This window comes from Lynx rufus, unplaced genomic scaffold (assembly GCF_022079265.1).
Source record: "Lynx rufus isolate CCGP_SWC_20201006 ecotype Redwood Valley unplaced genomic scaffold, mLynRuf1.p SCAF_6, whole genome shotgun sequence".
In the NCBI taxonomy this organism is placed as follows: Eukaryota; Metazoa; Chordata; class Mammalia; order Carnivora; family Felidae; genus Lynx; species Lynx rufus.
The window spans coordinates 16,640,464-16,652,992 of NW_025814878.1; positions in this window are offsets into that span (position 1 = coordinate 16,640,464).

The following is a 12,529-nucleotide window of genomic DNA, read 5'->3' on the forward strand; positions in this document are numbered from 1 at the left end:
ATCAAAGATGGTAATAGGAATAAAAGCAAAACTTTAAACTTAATGCAGAAAACACAGTGGCAACACCATACATTTTTGAGGGCAGAACAAAAAGTCCTTCTCAACTATTTTCTCTCTTATGGGACAATTAAAAACAAACAAACAAACAAAAAACCAGTCCCTTGATTTTCCTTTGGGCAATACTCCTCCTCCATTTGTAGAAATCAACCCCTGGTTGCTTAAACTGAAGTTAAATTTATATACATTATGTCAATTTAAATGTACAATTTGATGAGTTTTGACAGATGGACACACTAGTGAAATTACCACAATCACAATGCTGACAATTTCTATCACCCCCAAAAGATTTCTCCTGCTCCTTTGCAGTCCAACTCTCCCTCTGCCCAAAACCCCAGGCAACTACTGACCTGCTTTTTTTGTCATTATAGATTACTCGGCATTTTCTGGAATTTTATGTAAATGGACATACTGTATGGACTCTTTTGTATCTGTGTGATTTTTGTTTGTTTTAGTTAGCTCCATTCCTACTTCTAGAAAGGTAGAGATGGCCCCTTGAGAGGTAAAGAAATGTGGTGCTACTAACACATTCCATTTCCTGGAATGAACTGTAAGGTCCCCTGGAACCACGAAGAATAATCTTACTTTAGGAAATTAGTGAGAAGCTCTAATATTAGTGGTCAGAGAGGGTCAATTAGATCCTTTGCATTTTGAGGATTTACAAGGAAAAGTGTACTTACTCCTGGCATTGATGCTTACTCCTTGGAAGGGAAAGGGGAATAGATGTTTTGAGTCCATGAAGGCTTAGACTCCAGAACCAATCATGACCCAGTGCTCTGAAATTCTGAAGATGACCATGTGTGTAAACTGAAAAGACTCACCGAGACACTCAGAGAGATGGCCACTCAAGTGTGCCAAAATTGCTAACCATGGAGATGTCTCATCTTGAAAACCAGATATGGACCCCTACGCTATCTGGGGTGCAAGCCAAAAGAAGTGATCATGGAGAGCAACCACCTTGAAAACCCAGTACCCTGGGGATTTAGGGAGGTCATATGTGTACATTAGTTTCTCATTCTCATACCACAAACTTAGTAGCTGAAAACAAAACAAATGGGGGCACCTGGGTGGCTCAGTTCATTGTGTCTAACTTCCGTTCAGGCCATGATTTCATGGTTTGTGGGTTCAAGTCCCGCATCAGGCTCTGTGCTGACAGCTCAGAGCCTGGATCCTGCTTCGGATTCTGTATCTCCCTCTCTCTCTGCTCCTCCCCTGCTCATGCTCTGTCTCTCTCTCTCAAAAACAAATACACATTGAAAACAAAACAAATATATTATCTTATATTTCTGGAGGTCAGAAGTCCAAAATGGGTTTCACTGAAGTAAAATCTAAGTATTGGCAGATCTGTGATCCTTCTGGAAGCTCTGGGAACGAATCCAATTCCTTACCTTTTCAGCTTCTAGAGACTGCAAGCATTCTTTGGCTCCTGATTCTCTTCCATCTTTAAAGCTAGCAATGGTCAGTCAACTCTTCTTCATGATGCCGTCCTTCTGGATCTGACTCTTCTGCAATCCTCTTCCCCTTTTAAGGACCTTTGTGATTACACTTGGCTCAGCCAACTAATCCAAACTAATCTCCTTATTTTAAGGTCGGTATTTTAGCAACCGTAACTCCACCTGCAATCTAAATTCCCCTTTGCCACATGACGTATTACATATTCATTAGAGGTTTTGAGAATTAGGAGTGGACATCCTCAGGGAGTGGTGCTGGTGGTATGATTTTGTCTACAACAGTTTGTGAACTGAAGGAGCTACAAAGAGCTACCACTCTGAGAAACACACACCGGCCTCCTGGCTAGGCTAGAGAGGGCCATCCAGGTGAGTTCAATTTTCTAGCTCACCATCGTGACAGCCCATACACAGTCATCCTGGGCAACCAGGGAAATGACCATGGGTGGGAAGGAAAACCTGTGAAGAACCCAGGAGGCCAGCCCTAAACGTACCACAGCACAGAACCAGGATTGCTTGCTCAATTCTGCAGGGCAGTTTGCAACAGAATTCACAAGCAGGTTGAGGAGCAGCCAGAAGCTGGGCAGTTGCGGATGGTCCCACACCAGTGCTCTCCCCACTGGGGATGTGGAAGTTGGGACTTCCTGTTTTTTAAAACAGACTTTTTTTTTCTTAGAGAGAGAGAGAGAGAGAGAGAGCAAGAGCATGGGCAGGGGAAGAGGGGCAGGAGAGGAGAATCTTAAGCAGGAGCTCGGCTTGGAGCCTGACTTGGGGCTCAATCCCATGACCCTGGGATCATGACCTGAGCCAAAATCAAGAGTAGGATGCTCAACCAACTGAGCCACCCAGCCGTCCAGGGACTGACTGACTTTTTTTTTTTTTTTTTTTTTAAATATCATGAGCACCTACAACAGCTCATGTGGAAAGGGAGATATATTAGGATATTAAGCATTCTGCCAAGAAGATAAGTAGGTATTTGAGGCAGAATTACTGAAAATAAACAAAACACAATGAACAAGGTATCAAAAATTGAAATCAAGATAAGATCCAGCACTGTACGTAAGAAAACAAAAAGAGTAAATGAAAAAATCCCGTTATTCTGAGGATGAATCCATACATGTCAGATCATGTTTCATCACTTTACAAAAGTAAGGCAGTCCTGAGAGTTCTTTATTTGTTATGTTGCCCAGTAGGTGATACAGAAGGATTCAGATATGGATCTTGCCTTCAAAGTTAAGCAAGAAGGTTGCAGAGTAGTTTCTGAAAAACTAAAATGAATGTTTCATTTTTATAATCCCATTTTACCTGTTGATGAATAAACTGCACCATTTAAATTTTCTGTGAAAATTGGGAAAGCAAAATATAGAGAATAAATCTTATATAGATGTTTGAGAGATCCTTCCTGTTTAGAATGAACATTTAAGCAGTTTTGTGGTCAGGTAACAATACGGACTGTACTGATCTTTGCAGAATGAAGTTCTTTCTGGTAAGTTCTCAAGGTATCAATATCCATGGATGAAGATAATGTATTGTAAACGGAAGTGGGTTGTAGTCTCCATCCAGAGACTTTAAGGGATTGTAGTCATGTACATTACATGTTGCCATCTTTAATTCCTTGATAAGAGGGTGTACAGACAATAATATGAGAAAGGGGTCTCTGCATGGTGCCTGTTTGCAGGGTATGGCATCTCTTCAGGTGAGCCAGCCATCACCTTACCACCGCACACACTTTATTTTGACTACGGTGTCATGATACAATCCTTGATAGTTCTCTAGGTCTCACCTATTGCAGCCTCACATGGGGCTCTGGTCTTTTTTTTTTTTTTTTTTTCGATTTTTTTTTCTATTCCTATTTTTTTTCTCTTTTCTTTTTTTTTTTTTTTTCTATTTCTACATCTCTACACCAATGTGGGGCTCAAACTCACAGACCTGAGATAAAGAGTTGCCCACGTTACCAACTGAGCCAACCAGGCACCCCAAGGCCCTGGTCATCTTATGAGAACATCATAGGAATTTCTTCTTAGATTTTGCTTGCAAGACTAACTCTTCATATCTTGAAATGTCTTCAGCTACTCTAGTAAATAGCCCTCAGTGTTCTAAAAGGGATAAGACCCTCTTCCTCCCTCTTATGAAAATTGCTTGAGGCTTTTCTAATCTTCCTTACAGGTCTTATCTATAGATTGTCCTCAGAAGACTCTCTCCCCCTGGTGATTTCCCTCCCTTTACTCAAATACTCTACACATCTCTCTCACAGCAGTCCTTAATCACTGCTTATCTCTGTGGCTATTTTATCTCCTCACCTGAGACTCTGGCTTTTGAAGGAAACACAGTTCTTGGAAGCTTTCTGAGGTCTGGCTTTATATCCTGGGCACCTGACTTATGCTGATGGCCTCTGCCTAGAACACCTTTGTTCCCACTGTCTGGCTAACTAAATTAACTTACTCATCCTTAAGACCTCAGTTTGAATTTTAATTCCCCAAAGAAGCCTTCTCTGCCCCCAGACTAGATCAGAGGGTCTACAATATCTATAATATTATATTTGGGTGGTCATTTTGTTTGTTTGCTTGTTTTCTTTTGTTCGGGTGGCCATTTGTTCAATGTCTTTACTTTCCACTAGAAAGTAAACCATATGGGTTTCCTTGCCATTGCCACTGCTGGGCCCAGCTCAGTGCCTGGTACAGAGCAGGGGCTGAATAAATGTATTTTGACCTAATGAAGTAAAGGAGTAATGACCGTCAGGGCAGCTCTGAGTTTAGCACGACGGTTGAAAACATGGGCCATAGTCTCTTTGGGCAAGTTATTTAGGCTCTTTGTGCCTCTTGTAGAATGGGGCTTAGAAGAGAGGCCAGCATAGAGTGAGCCCTAAATGGTGTGTACCAACACCTTAAAAACCTACCTCTCTGCAATCACGGCATTTTCATGATCACCACATTCAATTGTTGCTTTTCTAATGCACTTACCCGGCTCACATCAATATAAATATTTCATCTAATCTCTTTGTATATTTTTAGAGCTTACTATCCTGTTTCCCTAAGTTCCCAGGGCTGACTTCTCTATCAGTGCAGGAGGCACAGTGCCCAGGGCCCACAACACTTGTAGATGCCCACAGAAGTGTTTTAATTTCTCCTAAAATTTGAGAGAGGGGGAAAAAAAACATCTTAAACTTTAAAGAAAATGTTTACATATATAAATATATATGACCTATATTTTATATATATTTCATATACATGCCATTTATATATGCTTTATACATGGCTTTTATATAAAATATATCAAATATATTTGCTTTTTACCAACAAATCTATTATATATATAACATATATACAAATATGTATATATTACGTATTATATATATGTGTGTGTATCTGTGTATCTATGTATGTATCTATCTATCATCTGTCTGTGTATCTATGGAGGAGGAAGGATGCCATGAAGGCATCAGGCCTGGCACTCCCAGCCTGCCGCTCTATGTATCCGAGTCTTCCGGGTTCAGTAAAAAGAAATAACTGAAATACCAGCGCGGTGGCATCACAACCTCTGCGCACCATTGAGTGGTTTAGCGCAAGGGCAGGCTGCTCAATGTGAAAGGCCACCCAGCAGCAGGTGATCTCTCCGTCCCAGCCCTTTCCTCCGAAAGAATGCGCTCCCCCTTCAGAACCTGCCTTGGCGAGCGCTGGGCTCCCCTTCCTCACCAGCCGGTCCCCTGCCGCTGGGCTGGTCCCGGGTTCCTCAGGCAGGTTTCCTGCCACACTCATCTTTTCCCACCCTGGTGTGCCCCGAGGGACACAGCTTCCTGCCCCCAGCCCCGTGCTGGTCCCCTACCTTGCAGTGGTTCTTCAGGTTTCCTCTTCATCGCTCACCTCTCTCCTCCTCCCTTCCTCCTCTTCACTCATGGTTCCTGCTCACTGTCTGCTTTTCTTGACATCGTGGGTTGTTTTTGATTCCAAATTTCAGGCACTCTGTTTCTCTTGCTACCTTTCTATTTTCTTTTTATTAGCTTCATGGTGTTGTGTTCTTTTTATTATTATTATTATTATTATTATTATTTTCTCACCTTTCTTTTCTTTATCTGAGTATAGTTGACACACAGTTACATTAGTTTCAGGTGTACAACGTAGCGATTTGACAAGTTTATACATCATGCTGTCTTCACCACAAGTGCAGCTACCATCTGTCCTGTTACATCTCTATTACAATATTGCTGACTATATTCCTTATGCTGTGCTTTTTATTCCCGCGACTTACTCATTCCATAACTGGAAGCCTCTAGCTCCCTCTCCTCTTCATCCAATTTGCCCATCCCCCACCCCTTTCCCCTTTGGCAACCAGCAGTTTGTTCTCTGTATTTATAGGTCTGATTCTGCTTTTTGTTTATTCCTTTTTTAGATTCCAATCTAAGTGGAATCACATGGTGTTTGTCTTTCTCAGTCTGACTTATTTCACTTAGCATAATACCCATTAGGTCTGCCCGTGTTGTCTCAAAGGGCACAGTCTCATTCTTTTTTATGGCTGAGTAATATTCTGTTACATATACAAATACAAACACACATGCCACATTTTCCTTATCCACTCCTCTATTGATGGACACTTAGGTTGCCTCCTTATCTTGGCTGTTGTAAATAACACTGCAGTAAACATAAGGGTGCATAGATCTTTTTAAATTCGTGTTTTTGTTTTCTTTGGGTAAATACCCAATAGTGGAATCATATATGGCATTTGTATTTTTAATTTTTTGAGGAGTCTCCAAGTATTCTCCATAATAGCTACTCCTTCTTTTCTTTTCTCCTTTTCCTTTCCTTCTCTCTTCTCTTCTCTTCTCTTCTCTTCTCTTCTCTTCTCTTCTCTTCTCTTTCTTCTCTCTTTCTCTCCTTTGCCCAGCCCCCTTTCAGACTTCTCTTAGTTCTTTTTCTTTTCCAAGCTCTCTTTAAAAAAAAAAAAATTGTCCCTTTTCTGTTTTTTGCTTCCTCTTCCTCTGAGGCCTTGGCCGTTCCCTCCCACTGCTAACCAGGGCTGTGGAAACTCCACCCCTGTTCTGACTGGCAGGGCCCTGGGGACATCAGCTGCCTCAGCCGTGAGGACCACTGGAAAGGAGACTTCATGTGTGGCACAGACCTCTTCTCCCAGAATTGGGCCTCCATGCACAGGCACTAATTAGACCATTCACTTTTTAATGAAGACATTGGGAAGGAGAGAAATAGGAGGCAAATGTGTTGCACATTCTGATGTTTGACTGTGTATCATGGTCTAAATCACTGGGTGCTACCCACTGTTGTGCAGAGAAAAGGTAGTTTGGATGGGGTGTTGGGGTGTTGATGGGGGTTCAGAGCCGACAGCCAAGAAAGAATTCTTGAGGATGTCTTTGATGCAAAAAGGTGATTTTATTAAAGCACGGGGACGGGACTGTGGGCAGGAAGACCTGCCCTGGGGTCCTGCAGAATGACTGCTTATATTGTGGGATTGGGGGAGGTCAAGTCAAGAGGAAGGTTCTCAAAGGGATTTCCATTTGCTGAAGAGGATTTACACATTGCTGGAGGCCCAGCTATCGTTTTTCCCTCTACTAAAGCATTATGATTAAGATAGTAGGGAGTTCATGGAGATTAGGCTCTTGATGAGATATTTGTAAACTGATGGAGACACTAGCAGTTTAACCATTTGTTTCCTGTCCTTTCCTTTGTTCTTGGGCAGCCAGGAGTGCCTGAGGAATACCACAAATCCCACCTGGGGACAAATCCCACCTGCTTGTTTGCAGGGTGTCAGCTTGCCTTATGCTCCTGCATCAGTTTCTTTGTTTTGTTTATACTTGACCTGCTTGCCTTTGCAACCCAAAACATTTTTCCTCTCCCCCATACACACACGAGTTCGTTGTGGGGCAAAATTAGTTGTTCAATTTGGACAAAATGTAGATAAACCCTGTAAATTAAACAGTCTCTTCAGCAAATATTTAGGCTTTACTTTGGGTTAAAGTGTCCAGAGTCTCTGAGGCTTTCCTCTCCCCTGCTTCTTCTTAATGTGGAAGGGGGTTGGGGGCAGGGAGGCTTAGGCATTGTCCTTCAGGTGCTGGCTGGTGAGGATCATGGTACCTCTGCTTCTTCTGATCTTCTGATCCTGGGGGTGTTCCCAGATGAAGACTGAAGCTGCTAGAATTCATGATCAGGTCTCTGTTGGACCCCCATCTGTTTTCACTGGGAAGCTAGAGTCCTCTGAGCTATGGCTACAACCCCCACATCCTTGGCGTAGAGAACCAGCCACAGGGAACCACTCAGGCCAGACTTCCTGTGAAGTTCTCAGCTACTTCTGGGTCCTGTCCGTATCACTCAAGTATCAGGGTCACCCAGGAAAGCTAAAAAGCAGCCTCTCCGTCTGCCTAACCACATGGCTCCACCTAGTTAAATTTGCCTATCAGCCTAAGACACTCCCTCTGGAGTCCTAAGTCCCTCACCTTATTTATTTAACACATATAATGATACTAGTCTATAAGTACATGAGGCTGAACACATGCTTTGCATGATTTAATTCTCACCACAACCCTGTGAGGAAGATGTGCTGTTACTATATATATATAATATATATATTAATTACATACATAATATTAGTATATATATTATATATACTAATATGTATAATATATATACTAGAATATATTATACGAATATTATATACTATTCGTATAATATATTAATTATTAATATGATTATTGATATAATTATTAATTAATATAATATATATTAGCAATCTCTACACCCAACGTGGGGCTCAAACTGACGTCCCCAAAATCAAGAATCACGTGCTCTGCAGACTGAGCCAGTCAGGATCCCCTGTCATTCACATCTAATAGGAGTGAGGCACAGAGAGATTGAAGGCCTCACCCAGGATCACACAGACCTGTGGTGAAGGTCTGCAGTCCTGCCTGCCTGAAGGATCTGGGCAGGACTCTGGCCTCTGCTGCCTCCCTCTTCTTCCTCTGAACTCCTAGGCTTCCTCCCTTCGTTCCTCCTCCTCCTCGTTCCACTCCCTGCCCCCCAGGCCAGAAAAAGGCAGGATTTTATTTCACTGATGTCTTAAGCTCTCTCTAGCAAGAAGCTGGTTTATTTACCATATAAAGAATGGAGTGGGTTGTTTGTTCTCAAAGCTTTTCTTCTGCATTTCCCAAGAAAGCCTGTGTTGATGTCAGCTGTGAGGCAAAAGTTTCACTTCTTCCACTGTCCACTCTGGAAGTGTCAGTGAAAAGAAAAAAAAAAGCCAACCTCAAAGTAGGTTAGTAAATGCTTTATTCATTGTCCTCCTGAGGACGATAGCTGGGTAGCCCCGGAGACCATCTTTCAGATTGTCCTGAAGAACAGCACTGAAGTTCGTTTGCTTACAGGGAATTGTATGTGAAAGCGGAAGGGGTATACAAGCTTGCAAACAGTTCTCCAAATGACATGACAAAATATAATTTGTTTGGCTATAAATATTAAGGTTACTGATTTTCACTTAGACACCTGAAAACCCTTAGGTCTAATGAATTGTTTCTATCCTATCTGTTCAAAAATATTGCCTGTATGCCTCCACTTAACTGGTTTTCTGGTTCTTGGTTTTGGTTTCTCCTTGAGGTCACTTGAGATGGTCATTGGAGGCTGACAGTCACCTACCGCAGTTTTAGTGCAAAAAGACTTCTGGGAACTGCTGAGGCTGGCTGGTGGCAGTCACCCAACTCCCACATGGAGATCCAGACTGTCCCGCGAGACTCAGACATCAGCCTCGCCCTCAGCAACTAATGCTACCCCGGAGGATACCGAGAGCATGACTACTTCCAACTACTTTGTTGTTGGCAGCAACAAAGAAGTTGTCCGGGGCTGGCCTCCTGCCTTCTCCCACCTGGGAAATCAGGAGCAGTGACCATCGTAAGCCCCTGTGTCCCTGCCACTGCCCAACATATGGGGGCTGGCTGTCGTGACTCCACAGTGACACACATCTGTTGCTACAGGGACAAAGACTTTCTTTGTCCTTCTACTTTGGCACATCAAGGTGACCTCAGGCAAACAGGATGTGATCAGGACTCCTTGACACGGTTCCCCATCGAGACCCAAGGTCCTTACAAACAAGCCATGTGCCCCTAAAGAATCTGTTGTTTCTCAGTTATCTGGATCCTCTATTGAAACCTTTAAATACATAGTTTAAGCCTGTTAAATAATAAAAATTCATCTGAGTACATTTGAAGATCGCATTGGCTTTATTCAATGATTCCTGAATTGAGCAACGTCCCACCTAGAAAAGTCTGAGGAGTTGTATACAGTAGTTCTGCAGAAAAGAGGGTGGGGCAAGGAAGTTATTAGCAAAAGAAAAGAAAGGATGCGTTTCAGGCGAGGTCACCTCTCTAGGGGGGAGAAGCAGGAGATCTCTTCACAAAGATGACTTCACTGGCTGAACAAAAAATTCCAGACTGACTGGTTTAACTCCACTCCCTGGAGAGGCAGAAACTGAAGTTAAGTTAGATATTAAGTCTCGGTGGAGTTTAACATAAATCACTCCATTTGGGATCTGTTTCCTTTTAACAAGCCTTATGCAGGTGTATTCTATTGCTCAATTAGCAGTAGCTTTAAGTGCAAAAGACTGCAGCTTTGTAAAGCATTATCTTATAAAATGTAAAATGCAATCTACTCCATGCAGTTCTCTCCTTGAGTGATCGTGTTCCCAAATATTTCAGAGATTTCACTCTTCAGTCATTTAACAAGTATAGTTTGAGTAGAATCTCTTCTCTCTTTTCATTTCCAAATAAATCTACTTCCTATTTATTTCAAATCCTGGATCAAAGTTTACCCACCTGCTATCCTAGGATTCTTACATGTCCTCCAGGGCACTAAGAAAGGCCTTTCATCCATTTTCAGTATTTCCTACAGAATTTGTATTTAAAAAAATTTTTTTTAGTTTATTTATTTTGAGAGAGACACAGAGAGAGACAGAGACAGAGACAGAGAGAGAGAAACCCAAGCAGGCTCTGAGCCCGATGCAGAGCTTGAACCCACAGACCCGAAGATCATGACCTGAGCCAAAATCAAGAGTCAGACGCTTAACCAACTGAGCCACCCAGGTGCCTCCAGGAATTGTACTTTTATGATAAGGTTGTACTCATTAACTAAAAAAAAAAAAAAAAAGGTCTTTGCCTTCAAATGAAACAATCTATGACCCAAGTGACATTTCTGCGGATCAGAAGATCTCATTAGCATTCTTTAACTGAAATACATGGAAATGTAAATAGCTTATGACATGATAAAAGAAATTTGTTTGGAAGACGGACACTTTCAAAATGTGGGGTTAGTATGGGCAAACGATGTTTAGTGAGAAAACAGCCCCATGGCTGCATTGTCACCATAGCTATGTCTACTGTCCCTTTGTTATCACAGCTTCTAACTCAGGAAAGCTCGGGAAGCCCAGCACGCTACTGGGGCCAACTGCTCCACTGGGGACTCCCCAGAAGGCTGGGCAAATCGAAAGCATAGCTCCCTGCTGGGTTTGCCAACACTGCTGCCCAGAAAACTTGGATACACTCATCACAAGAGCAGCCACTAACTCAAGAGACAAGGGTTTGGAAAAGAGAAAGGAAGAAATTTATTTTCGGTGTTGTCAGCTGTGACAGGCTCAAGCCTTAACAACTGACCTCTCTACGGGCAAGAGGGGCACCTAGAGTATTATAAGAAGAGGTTGGGGTGGGGGGACAGGCAAGAGGTCAGGCAGAGAGTTCAGTGATCATGGGTGGGACTCAGTATGTGTTCAGTCCATTATTATGGATATAGTCTTCTAGGCATTCCATTGCTATCAGGGCTTTTCTGGTGTGGTGGTTGGAAAACGTCTTCAATGCCTCAAGAAAGTGTGGTGAGAAATAAACACAATGGGTTTCAGTTAGAGCATGAGTTAAGTGGTCTTGTCTATTTCTGGTTTTAACTGTTGTGGTCTGTAGTTGAGCAAGAGAGCTCCCTTGCCAACATGGTTGAAAAGAAAAATTTTTCCTTCACCCTTTGAAGGTTCTTCTGGCTGGTTTAAGAATGAAATTGACAGGAGACATATTAACTGGAGAAAATCTAACTTAATTTTGTATGTACAGGAACCCTACACACATGAGAGATTCAAAGACAGAAAGGTAAAATGAGGTACATGCCACCCTAAGCAAAGGAATGGGAGAGGGGCCTAGGGATTCAAAAGTGCAGAGGGCAATTCACAGGCCAATAAGAAGAACAAGGTTTGGAAATTAGATGTTTGCCTTGCCACACAGATGGATCACTCAGATAACATGTATCTCTGGTAATAACTCTTATTCTGAACAAGATCCCCAATTTAGATTTTTTTTTGGGGGGAGAAAACCTAAATTTTTTTTTTTTGTTAAATGATTACAAAGATAAAAAACAGTTATCATCTGAAGTACTTTGAGGACTTCATCTCGATTTCACTTGTTCTGTTACAGAAACTGACCTAAGACATTAGAAATTCAAGGATATAACCCAAGAGGTTATAAAGGAACAGATTGGTGAAACATGGTGGAAGGAGTAAAACTAGTCAGAAGTACTTGTGTTAGTAGTTATATGTGTGGCTAGGATGTTTCCCAACAGGCTCCCTAAAGATATGTGAGTGAATTAATCTTGGTCCCAAGTTAGTAAAAAGACACTTGCACCTCTGGAGAATGAGCAAATGCCAGGATTTCTCGGAGATCTCTTTCTTTTTAAAGGGTGTCTTAGGTATTTTTAGCCCCTCAAGGGGTAGAATTTAGACTCAGCCCCTCCCCTTTTCCTCCAGTGTTCCTGTACCTTCAAGCACCTGCGTGCTGTCATCACATCCACCTGCAAGCTTATAGTGAAGGCAGGAACTGCAGGCCTGAACAGAGGGTCCCCATATACAGAAAGTTTGGGGGGGGGTGGTAAATGGAAATCTACAAATACCCTCTTGGTTAAATTAATGCACCTTTTAAAATAAAGATCATAGTTTCTTCTGCTGGTGACAACTTGTTGTCTCAGTATGGTCTGTTTCAAAAAAAAAAAAAAAAAAAAGGACGG